At 38.8% G+C, this 12831-nt stretch overlaps 1 protein-coding gene and 1 pseudogene across 10 annotated transcripts in view; one reads left to right on the plus strand and one right to left on the minus strand.

Annotated features, from left to right (window-relative positions):
* Positions 1-12831, minus strand: part of NCAM1 (neural cell adhesion molecule 1) — a 316512-nt gene that overhangs the window by 268598 nt on the left and 35083 nt on the right. The window lies entirely within an intron of this gene.
* LOC126016150 (metallothionein-1-like) lies at positions 1531-1854 on the plus strand (annotated as a pseudogene).

Raw genomic sequence — 12831 nt, forward strand, 5'->3', positions numbered from 1 at the left:
AGGGTAGCCCCTCATACTCTCAGCTTTGCCAGCCTCCACCCTGGTACTCTGCTCTCAGATTTCCACCGTCTTATGTTTCGCTTAACACCTCCTGCGTGTATTTCCCCCTAAGCTGGAGCGTGTCACAAATCTAGCAGCTATTTCCATGCTATGGAGATTCAGCCTCTTCCTGCTTTAACGTATCCCTCAAAACATCTCCTTGTGAGAGAAACCCAGGAAAGTTTCCCCAGTCTCTTCCGTAACCTTCTATAACACAGTTTTGTGTTTCCTTCCAGCATTTCTTCAGTCACATGTCATGCCTATTTGCTCAAAATCCTTTCCTATGGTAGTAGTCATTGGTCTTAGAAAACTGAGGGGACAACTTGCCTATTTTGTCCCTGTCAGGGGTGACATAGGGTAGATGGGCATGATCCCCAGGAGACCTGCTCTACAAGCTGGGCTCTCCTGCCACCAGAGTGAAGTTCTGTGCACAAACAAGTCCCAGGACCTTGCAGAATAGGGGGAGTTGCTGTCATCTACTAGCTGAGCACCTACTTCCAAAATGGCCTGCCCCGGCCACAGTCTATTCCCACAGGCCTGCAGCAGATATTTCTCACAATTCTGTTTTTCAGGAACTGCCAAGTCTATTACATTTTAGAGTCTGAAAGTATTGCTGACTAAAAAACACATGCAAACACATTTTCCAATCTGCACAGTATATTATTTATCTGCAATTCTATAAATACATGAAATTTCAAAACTCATAAATGGGATAGATAGATGTTTATACTTGTGTATATGTGTGTATGTATGTATGTATGTATGTATGTGTGTGTGTGTGTGTGTGTGTGTGTGTTTTCTTGCTGAACCTCATTTCTTCTGGAACTAAGTCAAGGGGGGAAAGTTGCAAACTTCTCTAAGAAATGTACTTTAATCTGAAATGCTCAAAAAGACAATGAGTCAACAATTATGCACCAAAATATTAGGTCAAAGGCCAAGCATTCAACTTCAGAAACTGCCATGGGGGCAGAGTAGTTAGCTCAGGCAAAGGAGCTGAGCTGGATGCCCTGCCAGCATGCTGGGTCAAAGCAATGGTAACTGGCAGTGGCTCCAACCCTGGAACAGTGGGTGTTCCTCTATTTAGGAAAAAATACCTGCCAAGAATTCTGATCAACTTTATGAATTCCCTTGCACATCCAAACAAATCATGCCTGAAAGAGTTTTTCCAAATAAATGAGATAGACTGACATTAACCTGGTTGACAATGCAGGGCTTTGCAAATGTGCTTCAGAAGAGGCAAAATATTTTCAGGCACAAAAGTTAAGTCTTTGAGGGGCCGGAGAGATAGCACAGCTGTAGGGCATTTGCCATGCAAGCGGCCAACCCAGAACTAACAGTGGTTGGATTCCTGGCATCCCATGTGGTCGGTCCCCTGAGCCTTCCAGGGGCGATTTCTGAGCACAGAGCAAGGAGTAATCCCTGAGCATTGCCAGGTGTGGCCCCAAAAACAAATAAAATAAAATTAAAATGTTGACCACGCTTCTGCCAACCGCGCATCGACTCCGGGCTCCCGCCACCACTTGAATTCAACTATGGATCATGACTGCTCTTGTGCCACCACCGGTGGATCTTGCGCCTGTGCCAGCTCCTGCCAGTGCAAGGAATGCAAATGCACCTCCTGAAAAAAGAGCTGCTGCTCCTGCTGCCTCGTGGGCTGCGCCGAGTGTGCTCAGGGCTATAACTGCAAAGGTGCCTCCAACAAGTGCAGTTGCTGTGACTGATCCCGAAGAAGCTGCTTCCAGCTGTAAATAGAACAACTGACATAGACCTGCTTCTCTCTCTCTCTTTTTTTTAAATCATCCTTACCTGTTTGCTCCAATCCTTAGAAATATGTGTAAGAAAAGTAAAAATCCTTCATTTAAAAAAAAAGTTAAGTCTTCGACTTCTTTCAAGATTCAAGTCAGTTTAAAACACATTATCTCCCCCAAAATAGAATAGAGATGGCACCCATGTCAAGAGTGATTGATAATGCAAAATCCAACATGCATCTTTTTGCTATGTTCTTCTCAGTGTTGGCTTCATGCTTAAGTTTTCAGCAATACAGGTGTGACATGTTCAGACAAGTCTCAGACTTGACATTTCAGATATGAAAGGATCCACAGGAATATATCTAGGACTTTGTGTGTATTTGTCTTTGGCATTTTAGAGAATGTTTCATTTTAAAAAATATCAGACCTGTGGAAAATTTACAAAAATTATGCCCCATATTCTGAAATGTACTGTTTGTTAATATGATTCTACACTGTTTTATCTAAATACAGAATTTTGTGTATAATTGGATTATTGTGTAATACTTTTGTTATTATTGCTATTATTATTATCATTACTGTTGCTAAACCATTTACGAGTATACTGCAAACATTATGATCATTTTCTCTTAAGATCTGTTTCCTAAAAACTAGACCTGCTTGTAGATAATCTATACGAGGTTAGATTGTGCACTCCAAGACCCAATTCATATGGAATGCTAGAATTTGGGAGGGTTTGTTTTGGGGGAGACTCCCAAGTGGTGCTCAGGAAGACCAGAGACAACTCTTGGTAAGATTAGGCCAACTAGGTTGGCGTCTCAATGCTAAGACCTAAGGATATGGTGCTGATCAGAGCCTGTGGTGTCGAAGATTATCTGGACCACCTAATGTACATGGAGGCCTCGACTGACTAGTAATGTCTAGAGTTGCCATAGTCTCTGGAGACCATGCAGTGCCAGGTCATGAGTCCTAATTGCTGCAATATCTGCTGGTCCTGTAATCTTAGAATATTACCTTATATGAGAATAAGATCTATGTGAATACAATGAAGTAAGCTAAAATAATACAGGATTAATATAGAGTTGAAACCAGTGATTGAATTCCTTACAAAGCAATGGGAAGACACATACATAGGGAAGGATGCAGTGCTTAAAAAGATGCAGGTACATATGAGCCAAGAAATGACAAGGATTATCAGCAACCACCAGAAACAAGAGAAGACTCTTTCCTTGAGGGTTCTGAGAGAGCTTGGCCCTGTGGGCAGATAGCAGGCTTCTAAACTCTAGATCTGTGAATAGATTTCTGTTTTGTGTGTGGTTTTTTTTTATTCACCCAAAGTGTGGTATTCTGATACAGAAATCTGAGGTTAGTAAGGCAACAAAATGTTTATGATGCTCAAGACATTTCAACATGAATTCAATCTAGCTTTGAATATACAATCTATAATTGAGTTTTGTATATTTTTCCAATAATGTCTTTGATAGATTCCCTTTCCCCTTCTCCCATCCTCCAATCCAGGATCATTTATTGCATTTACTTATCAGGTGGTCCTCTATCTGAATCAATCCTACAGCATTTGAGAGAGGTTAATGGTTTTGGTTGGTGCAGGCCAACTGCTGGGTAGACCAAAACAGATTACTTAAGATCCCCCTAAACAGCACGTTTCACTATTGATCATACAACACAAGGGACCATGGGAGACCAGTTTGACCAAACATTCTATCTTTTCTTTATCTTTACCTCCTAACTGAAGGTCCAAATTAAAGACTACATTCATGATGTATTCACCAAATCCCCAATAAAGGCAGATGTCATCTAGGAATTCAAACCTGACTTTATCCTGATCCAACTTTCCAGGTGTATGCTCCATAGCTTACCAAAGGCTCCCTTATAGCTAGTATTAGTACTATGCACTCAGCATGCATATTAATTGAACTTAATTAAGATTTTCTGTAAGTTATTGTGTAAATAAATAATTGGTTCTCTCGATGATTTTTCCCTGCTTGGGGCTTGGTAAAGTGCAAAAGAAAGTAATAAAGAACAATTCTTTCCATCTCAGAAAAGTCAGCAATTAAAAATCAGTAATTATTTCCATAAGAACAATTATTCTTTCGTGTTTCCAGCTGATGTTTGCTCATTAGGAGTAAGTTCTCCAGAGAATAGAATATGACTCATAAATAATAGGAGAGGTAGTTTTATTATCAACCATTATATTGAAAAGCCATATGATCCTATTATTCATCAGAATATGTAAAATAAAAAACAATCAAGCCTCTGTAATTTATATTTACATTATTTCAGCCCATCTGACTAAAGCAGTGAAGCCTGATTTGTCAAATGATTCTGGGTGAAATGTAGTCTATTCATTTCAAATATAAAATTATTTTTAAGTCATCCCATGTAAATTGCTCAGATGAGATCTTGTTTTAATAAGTATATAAGGAGGATCTATAATTAACATATCATAGCCAGAGACATGAGTTACATACAAACCTAATATGGTTCAGGATCAAATCTGAGAAAGCTTTGACATCCTGGTTCTATTCCAGTTCAATATTTCAGAAAATATAAAATATGTTCATTAGGTAGTTTTGATTTTTCCCTTTCAAACTAAATTAATAGTATTTTAGTTCCAACTATGAATCAATTTACTAAGCCAAAGCAAGTTGCAACCTCTCTGTAGCCTATGCTTTGGCTTCTGTGCATGCTAAGAACTGTGGTTAACCCTTCCTTGTGTTTGTAGAGAAGTCATCTTGTACCCCTTCTATTCTTCACTATTTTTATATCTCAGAAGGCCCACTTTTCATACGTATACAAAAGAGAGCATCCCCAGTCATTCTGAGTGATCATCACCACATCTTCCAACAGGGTATAAGAAGGTTGCTCTGAGCTGTGAAAGGATTTTAGTGATAAAACCTACATAGTCAATTTGTTATGCATTTATAGAGACTCAGATCTTTAGTAAATATCTAGTTATGCTTACTTTCATATAGAGCATAGATGTTTAAAACCTTCCAATTAAGTTTTCATTGAGATAAGAAAAATACCAGAAAGAGTAGATAAGATTATTTACTTTAGAGGTACATTTTTATACCTCTTCAAATATATAAATCAATCCACACCACAGCCAAATTTATTCTACTGCAGTTCACTGCAACTCTTTCCATTTCAAGTTTCCCTTTTTTTTCTTCCACTCTAGTTACCTCAGTTGTAGAGTCAAAATCCAATGAAACTACTCTTGGGAAGAATTGGTTGAGTCTGAATAATCTAAATTCAAAATCCTAACTTGGGAAAGTAACCCCCAAAGTCACCAGGCTTATCACTGGCGTCTAATTAAGGGGTACAATTTTCAGCTGGTTTGTGAGGAAGGATTTGTAGGAAATAAAATGAGACCTGTGAATGAGAATTTATTTTTCCAATGGTAAAGTGTCCTTAATCTTGCAATGGAAACAATCGCTGCTAAATTCATCATAGCCAGTGGTTCCATCCCTGTGAAATTGCTTTTCTTGAGGTTGCCTTGGAAAAATCCCCTCAGCTGATCCTCAGGGAAGCTATCAGAATAAATATATTTTACTCCATAGCTGTTATTATGTTTAAAGCCATAGCATCCAATATAAACAGCCCAACTCTGAGGATAAAGTACAAAAGTACTGATTGAAAAATGTCATTATTTACATTCAGAATCAATGGTGATGAAAGAATGCTGATGAAATTTGAAAAGGAACTTTCAGCCACTTAATTACCCAATTTATGTACTATAAGAGGCACTATTATTGTATATACTAAGAAAGAAATAATGGCTGTAAATTCAATTGTGACAATGCTTTGCAACCTTACATTTTTATTTTACACTTAAGAGAGTTGCTTTGTACACATTTATTAAATCATATATCACCTTTGTACTCATGTAAGAAGGAGAATACCAGTAAAGTGAATTGATTAAGTATCTCTAACACTTCTTCATGTTCAGAATCCTGTTTGAGTTGCATTTTAATCCCATATAATTCAAGTTCTTGTTTTTTCCACACAATACAACCTCTATGCATCACTAATAAAAGTTGGTTAATTCAGCAGGCTTAAGAGGCTCTTCTACTGTCTCTGGTTTTTTTTCCCAAGCTATTCACCCCCACTTGCAAGGTGTGTCACTGCTGCAGCATCCCTTGTCCCTGTTATCACAGAAATCTTAAATCTTGCATGGCTGAAAACACCTATAAGACACCCTGGGCTGGTGAGAGAACCCTGGACCTTTAACATTGCTAAAATAGGAACAGGGTCTACAAAATATGGGATTCTGTGATCTGGTACAAGTCCCTTTACCTGAACTTCATGTCCCAAAGCAAACAGGTGACCAAACAAGAAGGGTTCTAAGAGGTGGACGATTCTGTGACTTTCTTTGCATTGGTTTGTTTAGGAAGATATATTCCTAACAATCCTAAATGCATTTAGGTCTTTTGATAGCAATTGAGGTCTTAATTCAAAGAAATCTTAGTTCTCCTGCTCCCTTCATTTTTTTAATCACTTAATAAAATCTATAGATTACTATTGGATATCATTATCCAAACCATGGATTCTTTTTGCTTACAGATACTTACATAAATGGTTTTAAAGAAAATACTATACCTAGATGGAAAGGAGATAGCATGGGTGTCCATGAAGGATTCTTTGTTATGACAGGGGTGCCAGTCTATTGTTGCCACTTCTATTTTCTATGGATTCAATTATTAAATGTCTCCAGAACTGTCTCAAAGTTCTATACATGTGGAACATATCATTCCCCCACTTCACTTATTTCAAGAAATACCTACCTGGTACAACAACAAAACGTGCTCCTCAATAACAAGAATCCTAGAAAATTTTATTAAATTTTATTCAATATTAAGTTGGAAATTTTCCTGGATTAATATGTTGCCTTTTATTCAAGGAATCAAAGAGGTAAGAGGTTACCAGTTTCTGCACTCTAGTTTGGGGCCTGAGAGATTGTACTAAGTAAGACAGAGGATCGTGGTCTCCCAAAACTGTCAGAAGTGATCTCTGAGCACAGAGCCCAGAGTAAACCATGAGGAGTACAGGATGCAACCCCCCCCCCATTTTTTTAAAAGAAAAACAGAACGAAGTATTTCAGTTATGCTGCATTTTTTAATGGGACCAGAGTGATAGTACAGAGGATAAAGCATTTGCCTTGCCTTACAGCTGACTCTTTGGTCCCCAGTATCCCATATGGTTTACTGAGCAGGAGAAACTCCTGAGCACAGAGCTAGGTGTGGCCCCAAAACAAAACAAACAAACAAAATAGTCATGCTTACCAATATAAGCCAATTCTCTTCTTTCATTTCATCTCCTATGTTTCAAACCTTTTTGTGTTTTTTTTTTTAACTTTTATTAAGGTCATAGAGATGGGAAAATACAAAACCTTCCATGAGTCTCCTAAGAGTGCAGATTAGCACAGGTGCTGTTCCACCAGCTTTCCATGGCTAAAGCCTATGGTAGTTCAGAATTTATTGGAATCCAGGAGATCTGATTTTTTTCTTAAATTAAGTTTGGCATCTTATAAGGCATTTTGCTTTCTTTACTTTGGGGCACAGACACCCATATGTCCAGATTTCTGTGATAATATCAGTAGATCAAAAGTTAGATTTTAAAAGACATATAACTCCTCTCCAGTCCAATTCATCCATAGAGGGAGAGTAACAAAAATCAGGTCATATTTTTCCTTGGTAATAATTGTTATTTTTTACTTATTTAAAGAACAATTGATTTAGAAATTAATCTGGTATTGATAATTTTGGCTTTATATTTAAAGAAAAAAATGGAAAAGGGAGGTTTTCTTAATGAAAAGTAGAGCTCCTCATGACTCCATAGTAAACAGGAATAGTTAATTACCCCAAATCACAGGAAGTTCTTCAAAATAAGCATTTCTTTACTTAGTGGGTCTACAAATAAACCCCCATGATAATACTCCTAGGTGTAAAATTATGAGCAAGATTTCACGGCACCAGAAAATTACCACAATTTTTGTAACCAAAAGGGAGACATATTGGATAGGAACAATACAGCACAGAGCTCAATTAAGTCAACAAATAAAAAGAGGACTCAAAGCAGCTCTCAAGGTCGTTGCAGAATATCATTAGAAAAAAAAATCATTCTGAGAGAAAATGGTTGGAAGCTCCAGACAAACCTGTAGGTAAAAATTATTTTTGGAGAAAGACAAAAAAGCCTCAATGAAAAATAGAGAATCATCATATGGTGGAGGCATCGCTCACTATTGAATAGCATGTTTTAATATACCTGATTTATTCCAATTCAAGATGAAAATCCGTACAATGAATTTTCCAGGAAGGTAGAATCCAGAATTTTTTATTTTTTTTTTTATTTAAACACCTTGATTACATACATGATTGTGTTTGGGTTTCAGTCATATAAAGAACACCACCCATCACCAGTGCAACATTCCCATCACCAATGTCCCAAGTCTCCAGAATTTTTGAACACAGGGTTTTGTTCTACTTTTCCTCATAAGGAAAATTGGCTACTCTGAGAGGTACATTTACAAAACAAGTAAATGCTAGGAAAGGAAAGTGAAGAGATTATTTTCTTTGATCCAATAAACTAATGGAATAAAATGATGTTTTAAAGCTGGAGGGGATCCAGAGACATAATACAAAGGTTGAGGCATGTGTCTTGCTGATAACTGACTCATATTCAATCCTCATCATCTCACAACTGGTCTTCTGAACACTGCTTGAAGTGACCCCTGAGCACAAAATCAGGAGTGGCTCTTGAGTCCCACCAAGTATGGCCCAAGCCTTAGATTCCACTTTCCCCAAAAGAGTTAAATAAAGAGCTGGAGTGACTGCACAGTAGATAGGGAGTTTGCCTTGCACACAGCCAAGCCAGGTTCAATCCCCAGAATACCAAACGGTCCCCTGAGCCTGCAGTAGTAATGCCAGAGCACCATCAGGTGTGGCCCAAAACAAAACAAAAAGAACAGATGAATGGATCATGAAGAGGCACATACACACAATGGAATACTACATAGCTGTAAGAAATGATGCTATCATGCAATTTGCTGCAACATGGATGAACTAGAAAATATTATGTAAAAACGAAACAAAACAAGACAAAAAGATGAATGAAAAGTATACTGTTAGGATTGCTAATTATCTGGAGGGTTTGTTCACATACACGGGACAAAATTTAAATTATGACTGTCAATAGTCTCTTGACACTGAGAATCTTTAAATCATGTGCCTTGGACACAAAGGGACAGGGATACTACCATTTGAAGAATAAGAGAGAAGGGCTGAAGGGTGTAACCCTCTACTCCCTTCAGCAACAGGCTAAGCTTTCCTTCAAGTGATGATTTAAGCTTCTATTTAAGTGAACCTGGTTTCAGAAAACAAGAACGAAGGAAATGCTTGACCCATAGAAGCTATTTTGTGACATCTAGTCTCCATAATTCAACACATAGAAAGCAGTTTTCTGGTTTGTGTGTGTGTCCTTGCAAGACCAGAAAGAACCTGTTTACATGTTTTACGTGTTTACATATTTACAGGTGTCTATATTTACTCCCTGTGGCCACAGGGGACTCAGCAAAGAGAAAGCCTGGAAAATGCACCGCCCCAATATTTTATCTTCCTTTCTCTTTCTCTATCATCCCGATATTTACTGCAATGTTTTATGGCCAGAAAGAAAAGTGAAAAAGAAACGACTCAAAGCAAGGCCCTTCTTACAGAGCATTTCACTTTTTTTTTTTCCTGTTTGAAACACAGATTATTCCTTCCCTCCCAAATCTATTCAATTGTTCCTGTAGTCATTAAACAAGAATGCACCACAGGCTTCATATGTGCTCCAGTTTGTCAATCTTATTTTTAGATACTCATATATTCTCTGGCAATTCCTTTGAACAGAGCAGGTAAACATGCTCTTTCCACTCATTTATCTCACAAGTATCAGTTACCTTCTGCAGTATACACTGATTTCTGCCTGCACAGTCTCTGAGAAAACAATGCCCCTCCACCCCTTCACAGTTTATGGGGTTCCAGGAAAGCTGTTTCCTCCGACTACCAACTCCCAGGTTAGTTCGGTATACTGTCTCTCTAGCTTGATAATTGTTGCAGAAATGGGCATTTGACCCAAACCAAGCTAATCAGTCCCCCTCGGGCTTTTGTTAGGACAGTTAAAAAGAGACAACCTCTTATTTCTGGGCTTGGTAATCGAGAGTTGCTGGTTTCTCTAATTGCTTCCCCACGGAGAAAGTCCGCCTGGGAATCAAGCCAACACAGAGGGAGGCAGAGCTGAGAGCGAAAGCAAGGAAATCTAGGTGACATCATCCATACACCTGTATCCAGTGTGTCAGAGCACGGTACCTCCCGCTGTAGTTTTATTTGTATGTGCTGAGAAATTCTGCTTTATATTTCCATGGGCATGTGGTATCTATCTGTCCTTGGCAATCCAAAGGATCCTCACACAGCCAATCTAAGGCCCTGAGCTGCCTGGGGGTTCTGACAGCAAAGGAGACAAATAATAGGGTTGTTAGTGTGGCTTCCACAACTGCAGAATAATAAGAACGACTGAACATTCATAAATAGAACAATCAGGCTTGATGATTCCATGGACCTGAATCCAGGATGTTACCGTGCTGTTTGCCTAAACTGTTCCCAACTGTAAAAGAAGCAGAGAAAAGCTTAGCTCTCAGGTATGTCTTAAGAATTATAAGACACTGGATGCAAATTACCTAGTTCAGTTACTGGCAACGTACTCAAGTGTGACCACAACAAGAACACAGCCCTGGAGTAAAGCTACGTACTGCATCCTACTCCCATCATTCCAAATTCTCTCAGGAGGAACTTCAGTCCTTTCATAATTTCTGTCCCTGGCATTAGATCCAACCCAACAGTCAGAGAATAAAGCGTCTGCTCTGGATAACTGTGCTGGTCATTAGCCAACAGCCTATGTGCTCACTTGTTGTCCGGCATCTACATCGTGAGAACATCCAGAGCATGGTTCACATTTTCATCACTCTTTAATATCCAGCATTCAAGGAGACACACACACAACACACACACACACACACACACACACACACACACACACAAGAGTAACCAGAAGATTCACGGATTCTTTCCCCATCTACACAATCCCTTAGAGAATTCTTATTTCAGGATGTTAGAATGTCCCTGCTTTCCAACTTCAGTTGCAGACCTGGGAAGATTCCTTCTTTACAATGTTTACAAGTTGAGTACCTAGGACTCAGTGAAGTCACAACTACATCCATATCACATACACAGACACAAATAAATGTGTACATATACATACAAACATGTGTATATAGACAGAAATAAATATGCAAACAGAATAGTTTTGGGTTGGTACCAAACACTTAAAAGATATTTTTAAAGCCATTTTTAGAGGATGAACACAGAAATGCAACCCACCTGCAGGAAATGACCCATCAACCCTGGTGGGGGGTTAAGCACATAATCTCAAAAAGCTCACCATGAAGCATCTTCTCTAACTCTTAGAACAAGACAACGGGTCGTTGAGAAGACTGTTTAGTTTCATGTGGTAATGAGTGACCCCTCCACAGCCTGAATCTACTACACTCCATCACCTCTCCACACAGTCTGTGCCAAGTATTTAGCATGGCCTACCCTCAGCGACCAGCCTTGGGTCAGGGATGACCTCATCCTAAGCCAATAACACTGCCAGCAATGATTATTCCATTCGTTGGGCTTATTTACTAGGTGCCATAACCTGGGACAAGGGGACAAGATTACTCCAACTCAACAATATCCACACAGAGTTCTGAGTTTCTTTTTGTATGGGGTGAGGGCTCTCCCAAGCAGTGCTCAAGAAGCTTGTGTCCCTCCCTGCAATTCTCAGCTCACCAGGCCAGAGATACTATATAGTGAGGGCCGCTAGAGGTGGTGTTGCTCACTGCTGAGGATTGTCAAGGCCACCTGGAGGTGACCCCTCCAGGTGCACCCAGCAATGTTTGTGGAACTATGTGGTGTCAGTGACTGAAGCAAAGACAGCCACAGGCAAGGCAACCCCTATAAGATTTCTCCATAACTCTGAATTCTTTCTCTAGCAACATTTAATATGGGATAAATGCTTCAGCCATGTGGCTTCCTGGCTAATGCCATAAACTCACCTTTCTCCCCAATATCTAGTATAATGCCCAATAGATAGAGTCTCAATAAGTATTTTTCTGAGTGAATAAATAAATGAATGAACAGATAGTAATATTAAGCTCAAAAGGTAAGTAGATTAGGTCACACAGCTATTGAATTAGTGGCAAACGTGTGTCAGGTCACTTAGTGTCTGAGCCATATACTGCTGCTTATTAATCTAAGTTTCTGTCCTGTTTTTTTTTTTATAACCAAAAAGTTATTTCAAGTGTATCCAGGCAACGAAATGCCATGGTGACAAATGGCATTTTTCATTTGAGTCTGTTTTCTTTATTCCTCATCACTTTCTTTAATTTAAACACTTTATTCACTTCTCAGAGAGAACAAGACTGACAAAGGGAAGAAGTCTAAGATGAATACAGTCTGTGCAGGACTCTGCATGCAAGCCTTTCCCTCTCTCTTAGGCCTGCAGACGACACAGCTGCTTGTCACAGGGACAAGGTCTCAGGGGAAGTACTGCCTGAGTGTGATTACCTGGAAGTGACATCATGATTTATAACACAATTTTCTAAATCCTAAAGCTTTCATTTCTAATGAATCAGACAATACCCAGATGGGACCTTGCTCCCTCTTAATTGCAGTTATCTACATTATCTACTCTCTCCTTTTTTTTTTTTTTTAAATTTAAAACAACAACTATGGCAAAACATGAAACACAGACAGACTCGAAGGCTTTCGGTCATTTAAAAATGAGTAACAGCAGAGTTTAAAAAAAAAGATAAAAGGAAAAATGAAATATTACTATGTTGCATTTCCCCCTCTAGGGTTTCTAGAAATGCAAAGTCTTTAAGTAATTTAAATATTCTAGGAAACATAATCCATTTTTAACCTTAATGCTGGATTTTTGGTGACAC

The sequence above is a fragment of the Suncus etruscus genome, chromosome 8 (genome assembly GCF_024139225.1).
Source record: "Suncus etruscus isolate mSunEtr1 chromosome 8, mSunEtr1.pri.cur, whole genome shotgun sequence".
NCBI classification, from domain to species: domain Eukaryota; kingdom Metazoa; phylum Chordata; class Mammalia; order Eulipotyphla; family Soricidae; genus Suncus; species Suncus etruscus.